Here is an 11,409-nt window from a genome sequence, read left to right on the forward strand (position 1 = left end):
TTTGGTACAAGTTTCTGTTGAATTTTTTTCGATATTTTTTCAACTTTTATTGTGATTCTATTTATATTGTTTGTAGTAACTATATGTTCATTTATTTCAGATATGAGTGGCGACACAGAGGTTCAACACATATCCATGGTTTCCTATGGTTAGAAGGTGCTCCTGACGTGAAAATAATTGATTGGTCAAATAGTTATGATGTACAACTTGCAAAGATATTCTTCGACAAATATGTAACTAGATAGAATCTGCGTGATATACATCGTCGCAACATAATGGTTCCACGAAGCCTCAATGATGACCCTTGCATGTTGAATATTGGTCAGATTTTCTCTTGTAATCCTCATAACGATTACAAAGAATTGTTAAACCGTGTCCAAAGGCACACAAAGTGTAATGTGGATTCTTGTTTATGCAGAAAGGGCATTATTCTAACATGTCAGTACAATGCTCCATGGGATCTTTGTGGTGAATCAAGATTGTTCATAGATGATGAAGGAAGAAAAAAATATGAGCTAGCAAGAAATGATGAAAGGCTTAATGTACATAACATTGACCTTCTAACAATGTGGCATGCAAATGTTGATTGCTAGCCAGTGCTTTCTCGCTATGCTGTGTTGAAATACATTGCGAAGTATGCATCGAAAGTAGAAAAAAGGTCTGAAAGTTATCATCATATGTTAACTAGAATTTCAAATTCTATTGGCTCTGAGGATCATGCTTTATGTGCATATAGAAAGTTTCTTGCAGAAACGATTATTGACCATGACATTGGAGCACAATAAACATGCCATATGTTGCTTAAGCTACCTCTTGTTGTTTGTAATCGGAAATTTGTTTCCTTAAATTTTGGAAGAAATGTTTTTAGAAAAATATCAAGGGATGGCTTGCAATTTTCATCTGAGAATACTTTCGTTCAACATTATTAGAAGAGACCTTCTCTCCTTGAACATCTATATTTGATAGAAAGAACAAGATCTTGGACATTCGATAGCAAGCATAAACAAGATCCATGGAAGCCTACATATGTTCATGCTATTGTTTGGGTTTGGCCATGGTTTTATTCTATTCCTGATGAGGCTTCAGAGGAATTTGAAACATTTTGCTAGTTAGAATTGCTATTGTACAATCCATTTCGTGACATTTCTGCAGAAATTGACCTTTCAATTGAAATTATTATTGAAAATTGGAGGAATTTTCGATATCAAGCATGGCATGTTGATTGACATCCATCAATTATAGACAATATTGAAGATGAAGAACATGGTGATTTTTCTAACTAGGAAATGAATGTTGAAGATGATTTTCAAGAATGGCAGATTTTCTCTCGTTTGGTTCCACCAAACGATGTGAATGTTTATGATCTTCACACCCTTGGTTGAAGGGACTTTGATATATCCTTTGACTGGGAAAGTAAAACTATTTCTGATGATGTTGTAGAGGAAGCTATTAATTTTATAAGGAATGCAAAATCGGCGAGTGATATTGTTGACCTTTCAAACAAAACATTTGCATCTCCAGATTCTTTGTCGGAAAAACAACAACTTGCTTTTGAAATTGTGTTAAGGCACTTTGTTGAATATGAAATTCGTGAAGCTCTTCTTATGATTATTCAGGGCACTGTGGGCACTGGGAACTCTTTCCTTATCCATTGTATTTTTGAAGCCCTTTCTAATTCGTCAAGTGATGGAATAAGCCCTTTGCTTCTTCTTGCACCAACAGGAATAGCTGCTTTTAATATACATGCAAAAACAATACACTTAGCTCTAAAAATTCCAATTAAAGATATGCAGCCACTACAGGGGTAGTCGCTTGCAGTATTCCAAGAAGAAATGTGAGATGTTAGATATATATTGATTGATAAAATGAGTTAATTGGGATCAAGGTTGTTTATGCAAATAAATGCTCGATTACGAGAAGCATTTCCAGAGAAAAAGAATTGTCCTTTTGGTGGTAGATCCATCATCCTTCTGGGTGACCTTGACCAACTGCCTCCTGTCAGAGATAAGCCTTTGTATGCAGGTAATACAACAGGGAAAGTCTTTTGGAACAAATTCAACATTGTTGTCACTTTTGACACAATCTTTCACCAACAAGGGAATAATGAGAAACAATATTGTTTTTGTAGATTCCTCAATAACATAAGAAACGTAGTACCTATTCTTGAAGATTGGTACTTTCTTATGTCTTGGGCTGTTATGAGGTTGCGTCCTACAGAAAGAGATTTATTTAATGCAGCAGTTCAAATGTTTCCAACAAATAATTTGGTGTCCTTGCATAATAGGCATAAGTTAAAAACATTAAATTCTCCAATTACACGATGCGTTGCTAAGTATTCAAGGTGTTCAGAAATTGATGGTGTTGACGATGATCAATTGGACAGTGAATTTTTGTTGTGTTGTGGTCAGCATGTTATGTTGTCATGTAATTTATGGTTGAAGCTGGCTTGGTGAATGGTGCACTTGGTTTTGTTAAGGATATATTCTATTCGCCTACCTCTAAGCCATCTTGACTTCCAATTTTCACAACTGTTGTTTTTTATAATTATGTTGGTGTCCCATTTGATGCAACCAATCCAAACATTGTCCCTATCACCCCAGTGATAAGAGGAAATGAAAAAAAAATTCCTTTGAAGACGGCATGGGCTCTTACAATCCACAAGTCACAGGGATTGACTTTACAACGAGCGTTAGTTGATATCGGGAATAAAGAGTAGCAAGGCCTTACCTTCACAACCATATCAAGAGTGAAATCAATAGATGGTTTACACATTGCACCACCTTTTTCTTGCCAACATTATGCCAAGATGAAAGATAGTGCATATGTTACAACTAGGAAGAAGGAAGAGGAGCGATTGAAGTCCATATGACTATGAAATACAACTAATAACATTGTGACCTTCTTTATAGTTTGAACTTCAATTTTGTAGTGGATTATTTGATGTAGAGAAAACAAAAAATATATGTTAAGAATTAATGTTCTTTCTATGGTTACAATGTTGGTTAAATTCATGTATTGATATCAATGAATTTATGGCTTAAATTCTATTTATTGTTTACAATGTAGTGATATGAATGTGTTATTATTAATGTAGTGATAATTTATCATGTTTTAGCGCTTTATGGTTTGCAATGTGGTTCTTATATTGGTTTTGGTTAATGTTTTTTTTTTTTTGTGTTATAGCATTATTTATGTTTATATATTGATGCCATGGATTTACGACTTAGGTTTGGTTTACTATTTCCTTGGGTTTATAATATTAAATGATTAGGTTTATTTGTTCTTTAAGTTTGTAATATTAATAATTGCTTCAGTTTATCATTTATTCCCTTTGTTTTATTAATCCCCACTATTAAGGTTTAAATAATAGTCGTAAGGTTTAATATTAATCCCTTACATTTACAATGTTTATTCCTTCAATTCATTGACGTGCTACCTTCATTATATTAACAATCCCTGGGGTTTATTGATCCACTAGGTTTATAATATTCATAATCACGTGGGTTGATCAATCTGTTGGGTTTAAAAAAATAATTCGTATTAATCCCTTGCCATTTTTTATCCCTTTGGTTTCTAATATTTTTCCCTTGGCTTTATTAATTCCCAATGGTTTATATTATCAAATTATTGGTTTTATTTGTTCTTCGACTTTTTATTATTAATAATTCCTTGGTTTCATAATTCCTTGAGGTTTTAGTGTTAATCCCCTGGTTTATTATATCAATCCCTTGGGTTCATTATTCCCTTGAGTTTATATTATTAGTCCCTTTTGTTTAATAATATTGCCTTAGATTCATAATCCCTTGGGGTTTTAGTATTAATCCCTTGAGGTTTTCGTGTTAATCCCTTGGGTTTATTATATCAATCCCTTGGGTTATTTATTCCCTTGGGTTTATATCACTAATCCCTTTATTCCTTCAATTTCTTGACGTGCTACTTTCGTAATATTAACAATCCCTAAGGTTTATTGATCCATTAGGTTTATAATATTCATAGTCACATGGGTTGATCAATCCGTTGGGTTTAAAAAATTAATTCCTATTAATCCCTTGCCATTTTTAATCCCTTTGGTTTCTAATATTTTTCCCTTGGCTTTATTAATTCCCAATGGTTTATAATATCAAATTATTGGTTTTCTTAATTCTTCAACTTTTAAATATTAAAAATTCCTTGGGTTCATAATCCCTTGAGGTTTTAGTGTTAATCCCTTGGGTTTATTATTCCTTTGGGTTTATTATATCAATCCCTTGGGTTTAAATTATTAGTCCCTTTTGTTTAATAATATTTCCTTAGGTTCATAATCCCTTGGGAATTTGGTATTAATCCCTTGAGGTTTTCATGTTAATCCCTTGGGTTTATTATTCCTTTGGGTTTATTATATCAATTCGTTGGGTTCATTATTCCCTTGGGTTTGCATTAGTAGTCCCTTTTGTTTAATAATATTCCCTCAGGTTCATAATCCCTTGGGGTTTTAGTATTAATCCCTTGAGGTTTTCTTGTTAATCTCTTGGGTTTATAATATCAATCGCTTGAGCTTTAGTATTAAACCCTTGGGTAATAATAAACAAAAGGGACTAATATTATAAACCCAATGTATACAAACCCTAAGATAATTATTAAAAATACTAAAGCCTAATAATTATATTTGTATATTATTATAATAATATAATAATAATATAATATTATAATCAGATATTATTACTATTATATTTTATTGTTATAATAATAATACAATATAATTGGAAGCGGAAAATAAGTGAAAGATTTAGAAGACGATTTGTCGTGTGTGAAGGGATTGCTAGAATGGCGCTCGTTAGGGTTTGCTTGAGCCGAGCAATGATCGCTGCTGTAACGGTTCCTAAGGCCGCCTCAAGGGCCGAGGGCGATCCAGGCTTTGGGATGACAGTGATCGCCGTTGAAAGGTTTTCTATACCGCAAGAACATGCAGAGGAATGGCTTTTCTCCCGCAGCCAAACGCATCAAATAAATCCAGATCTGTGTGCCGGCGCATCTGTGGTGCTCCCCGTCCAAAGATCTAATACGATTTTAGTTTGGAAACGTTTTGCAAGCCTTCAACGAGACTACGAGGCGAGGGTAGCAGTGGAAGCTCCCATTCTGGCGTGGACACACGAGGAGGGCTCTTTCTTGCGGCGGATCGAGGTCACAAAATACTCCAGCAAAACGCAGAGCGTATGGAGAAGCGACAGGGGGGGACTGCATGATGCAGATCCACTCCCCCCTCCAACGCAGGGGCCTAAACTTTGCAGATCGGGCTTGGATCTACAAGATCTAGCCTATTTCCGTGCACAGCCAGCGTCCAGGAAGAAGATCGAAGGCAGATCGGGCAAAGATTTCGCAGATCCAGACATGCAAAAGGACAAACACTTAAAAATGGGGACAGAGATGGAAGTTTGCTTACAGCCAGAGCAGGTAACATCTTCTTATTTTCAGATTCTGATTAAACCCCCACAGGGGAAAACTCATTTAGTATGGGTACATGCAGGAAGCACTCCCCTGCAGCTGAAACAACAAATATGGGTAGAAATGGGCTACCCAGTTCAGATCCAACACCTGGTCAGTGGAAGACGGTCCCTCCAGGACTACAGATTGATGGAAAACTATGAGATTGGTCCAGGATCAATCATCACCTTAAACCTTAGACTGAAAGGAGGGGTTATGCCTCAGGGACAGCCAAGCTCCTCAGGGGGAGACAAGGGGAAAAAAATAGCATCCCAGCAACAACCCAATGGAGGCTTATCCTACAAAAACATCTTACAGGGCAGCAGAGGTTCGGGGTCCTCTCCAGACCAAGGGGGACACATACCCAGGCCATACATAGTAGATCAATCAGAGCAAACCCCAGCCCTCAATGTAGATAATTCAGGGCTCGATGATTTCGTCAAGTCCTATGAATCGCAAGCCCTAATATGTCGTTTCAACAGTTTTTGGCCTAAACCCATGGATCTCTTCCATTGGATCTTCACCAGCTGGACCATGGAATGCGATATTCACCTATGTTCAAAGGGGTTCTTTATAGTAAAATTTACATCCAAGGAAGTCAGAGATACAGTCATCAGTACTGGTCCGTGGTTTTGGGGAACAGCGGGGCTGTTTATGACCCCATGGTTTCCAGATTTTGATCCAAACAAAATGACCGTATCCAAAATGTTGGTCTGGGTGAGATTATACAATCTCCCTCTTCATTTTTGGAATGAAAGAGTTTTGGAAAGCATTGGGAACAGCATAGGAAAGTATATTAAAACAGATCTGGAAAGGGTCGATGAAAGAATCTACACTTTTGCACGTATATGTGTGGAAGTAGACTTAAGTAAAGGGCTGCCGGATAGTATAAGGCTGATCTACAAACAACAAAATTGGCTGCAAGTCCTAGATTATGAAAACACCGCTTTCAGATGTAGGCTCTGTAGGCAAACAGGACACTTGCAAAGCTCATGCCCAGAAGCCAAGAAAGTTAACAGTAAAAAGAAGCAGAAAGGGAAGCAGAGGAAAGGATGGCGGTTTTCACCCCCAGATTCAGAGGACGAAGCATTAGAAGCAGACGAGGAAGAGATCCTCGTAGAGAAGACTGAGGCTTCTCAAGAAATGGAGAACCAGGAAGGAACCACATCAGACAACAAGGATACACAGATCTACACAGAGAAGTCAAACGAGGGTATGATTATGGGAGGGATCAAAAGGCATCACCATTCAGATACTTCAGATTCAGATAAGGAAACTGCCTCTCAGAAAACAGAAACACAGCTGGTTGTAGCATCGATTGAGCCCACTCAATGAGAGTGGCGCAAGGTCGAAAAGAAAAAGGGGAGGAAAACCTGATGGGTGAGGCCTTACTCACCATCGGAATGCAGTTTTCTCCCCTCCTTATCTTCCCTCCTCTCTATCTTTTTCTCTTTCTCTAATACAGTTACTGTGTTAGGTTGCATGTGGTGCGAAAGCACGGGAGCCCAATGGGCATCTTTTCAAAAATGCTCAGTGCATATGCTAGTGTAACTCTTTATTATTATTTTTTTAATAAAAAGTTACTGTTTTTTCCTTTGGAAAAATAATACAATATAATTGTTATGATTTTTTTTAATAATTTTATATCATTATATTATTTTAATAATATAATTATAATATAATATTATTATGAGCTATTCTTATTATCAATTAATATATATCAGGAGTTTATATTATTGATATATTATTTAAATAATAATATATATAAATAATCTGGTTTTTAATATCTATATAGTTATTAATAATCCTATATAGTTATTTTTATAGTTATTAATAATTCTAAATACCAATAATAATTAACCCGTTGCACCCACAGTATGCATGTGAAATGCATCAGCCCATTTGTTGCACGTATTTTAACTCTCTAAGGAGTCAAATTCTCCAACCTCCAATGTTTAAGGCCCTATTAATCGACATAGGCTAACCAACATACAATATTCACTTATTGGGACTTTAATCACTCCTTAACCTTCAAATAAGACTTTATTAAAGACCTTCTTTTAAATCCTTCCTATCAGAGTAAAACCCTCTCATTATCCTTTATATATGTTAATATCGGGACTTTCTTTACCCTTCTAAACCTTTGTTACCTATTAACCACATGCATATATAAGCATTCTTTCTTTAAACCTTGGTTATATATGTTTAAACGCATAAACCTTCCATCTGCGGTATTTTCCTTTATAAACCTTTTACAAAGGAAATGCCCACAAAACATACCTTTCCGCTTTATATGGCCTCTGCATGAATTTCGAGGTTCCACCTTTATCGCTAATCACAATTGCCATAGTCTACGGTCACATTAACATGTGATTCCCATCTCCTCCGATATGCGATTAAACTTAGAACTCAAAACATATGAACTACAATATATAATATCGTTGGGTTTGATCCTTTGTATGTTGCATTACTTCTCTGCCATTGATCTTCTCCCGAAAGATCCAATGATTCACGATAGATTTCGGGTTGACAAGGCACACGGGGGTTAACCGCCTAATAAAGTCGTTTCCCCACACTCCTCCACTGCTACATGTCCTCCAAATTGTGGAATCGGAGCCAAAACTCTTGATACTGCTTACCACTGCTTTGCTGCCAGAAATACCACTCAAGGTTATAAACCCGCTTTTTTACTATGTTAACTCTTACACTCTTCCATATGTAATGACTATTGATCTACTCCATCAGACAGTTCCGATAGTTCCTTTAAGTTACTCTGTTGTTTAATCTGGACAAATGATGACTGAGATCCAACGGTTAGTATGCACCAATGCCTCACTTCTTTAGTCATCCATTTTTTACTTTGAATTTATGCTATTTTCATTGTTTCCTCTGTGGGTTTGGGGTTTTCTTCAGGTTTTACATTTATAATGTTATTGTTGGGACAATTAACGTCGAAACTCGAAACATATTAACTACACCATATAATACCATCAGGTGCGCTCCTTTGTATGCAACATTACTTCTCTGTCGTTGATCTTCTCCCGAAAGATCCAACAGTTCATGATAGATTTCACATTGACAAGACACACAGGGGTTAACCACCTGATAAAGCAGTTTCCCCACACTCCTATGCTACTACGTGTCCTCCGATTTATGGAATCAGAGCCAAAACTCTCGATACCACTTACCACTGCTTTGCTGCCCAAAACACCACTCAAGGTTATAAACCCACCTTTTTATTGTGTTAACTCCTGCGCTCTTCCATATGCAATGATCGTTGATATACTTCATTGAACGGTTCACATAGTTCCTTCAAGTTACTCTATTGTTTAATCTAGACCATTGATCACTGAGATCCAATGGTTAGTATGTGCTAATGCCTCACTTCTCTGCTCATGCCTTTTTTACTTTGACTTTACGCTATTTTCATTGTTTCCTCTGTGGGTTTGGGGTTTTCTTCAGGGTTTACATTTATAATATTATTGTTGGGATTTCATGTTCTACGTGTTTATATCAATATTCTTGAGATTTATACTATTAATACATTCATGTATTGATATCAATGTATTTATGGCTTAAATTATATTTATTGTTTATAATGTAGTGATATAAATGTGTTATTATTAATGTAATGATGATATATCATGTTTTACTGCTTTATGGTTTGCAATGTGCTTCTTATATTGGTTTTCATTTATGTTTTTATTATTTTTTGTGTTATAGCATTATTTATGTTTATATCTTGATGCCATGGATTTCGGGCTTAGGTTTGGTTTACTATTTCCTTGGTTTCAAAAAATTAATTCCTATTAATCCCTTGCCATTTTTGGTCCCTTTGGTTTCTAATATTTTTTCCTTGGGTTTATTAATTCCCAATGGTTTATAATATCAAATTATTGGTTTTCTTCGTTCTTCATCCTTTTAATATTAATAGTTCCTTGGGTTCATAATCCCTTGAGGTTATAGTGTTAATCCATTTGGTTTATTATTCCTTTGGGTTTGTTATATGAATCGCATGGGTTTATTATTCCACAGTCAAACATGGTTTATTATAGTGTCGACCATGACCCAACATGGAATTGTGATAGGAATTGTCTCGATATGTAAATCAATGATGGCCGATCATGTTTATTTTAATGTTTATAATATTAGTCCCTTGGATTTAATATTATTCCCTTGGGTTCATAATCCCTTGGGGTCTTAGTATTAATCCCTTCGTTTTATAATTCCTTTGGGTTTCTCGTATTAATCCCTTGGGTTTATTATTCCCTTAGGTTTATAATATCGATCATGGTAAACCATTGTCAATCATAGCCAACCATGCTTCAATGTCACATTGTGACAAGGATTGTCTCACCATGAAAATAAATAATAATCCCTTTGGTTTATTATTCCTTTGGGTTTATTATATCAATCCCTTGGGTTTATTATTCCCTCGGGTTTATAATATTAGTCCCTTTTGTTTAATAGTATTCCTTTTGGTTCATAATCCCTTGGGGTTTTAGTATTGATCCCTTGGGTTTATTATTCCCTTAGGTTTATAATATCGATCATGGTAAACCATTGTCAATCGTAGCCAACCATGCTTGAATGTCACATTGTGACAAGGATTGTCTCACCATGAAAATAAATAATAATCCCTTGGGTTTATTATCTTTTGGGTTTATTATAACAATCCCTTGGGTCTATTATTCCCTTGGGTTTATAATATTAGTCCCTTTTGTTTAATAGTATTCTCTTTCGTTCATAATCCCTTGGGATTTTAGTATTAATCCCTTGGGTTTATAATATCAATCGCTTGGGTTTATTATTCCTTAGTAAAACATGGTTTGTTACAATGTCGAGCATGGTCCAACATGGAATTTTCATAAGGATTTTCTCAATATGAAAATCAATGATTGTCCATCATGTTTATTTCAATGTTTATAATATGTGCCTTAGGGTTTATATACGTTGTGTTTATAATATTGGCCCCTTGGGTTTAATATTATTCCCTTGGGTTCATAACCCCTTGGGGTTTTAGTAGTAATCCCTTCTTTTTATTATTCCTTTCGGTTTCTCATATTAATCCCTTGGTTTTACTATTTCCTTAGGTTTATAATATCAATCATGGTAAACCATTGTCAATCATAGCTAACAATGGTCAACCATGCTTGAATGTGATATTGTCACAAGGATTTTCTAACCATGAAAATAAATGATGTTTATTTTACTGTTTGTAATATTTATATTTGGGTTTACGAATGTTGGGTTTATAATATTAGTCCCTTGGGTTTAATATTATTCCCTTGGGTTCATAATCCCTTGGGGTTTTAGTATTAATCCCTTGGGTTTATTATTCATTTGGGTTTATAATATCAATGCCTTGGGTTTATTATTACCTCATGTTTATAATATCAATCATGGTCAACCATGGTTGAATGTCACATTGTCACAAGGATTGTCTCACCATGAATAAATCCTATTTAGTTTAGTCTTTGTAATATTTATATTTGGGTTTACAAATGTTGGGTTTATAATATTAGTCCCTTGGGCTTAATATTATTCCCTTGGGTTCGTAATCCCTTGGGGTTTTAGTATTAATCCCTTGGTTTTATTATTCATTTGGGTTTATAATGTAAATAAGTTGGGTTTACTATTGCCTCAGGTTTATAATATCAATCATGGTCAACCATTGTCAATCATAGCCAACCATGGTCAACCATGTTTGGATGTTGCATTGTGACAAGGATTGTCTCACGTGTTCGTAGTATTTATATTTGGGTTTATCAATATTTGGTTTATAATAATAGTCCCATGGGTTTAATATTATTCCCTTTGGTTCATAATCCCTTGGGGTTTTAGTATTAATCCCTTAGTTTTATTGTTCCTTTGGGTTTATAATATCAATCCCTTGGATTTATTATTCCCTTAGGTTTATAATATCAATCATGGTCAACCATGGTTGAT

This window comes from Pinus tabuliformis, chromosome 6 (assembly GCF_031772625.1).
Source record: "Pinus tabuliformis cultivar Carrire ecotype Pingquan chromosome 6, CPIR1, whole genome shotgun sequence".
NCBI classification, from domain to species: domain Eukaryota; kingdom Viridiplantae; phylum Streptophyta; class Pinopsida; order Pinales; family Pinaceae; genus Pinus; species Pinus tabuliformis.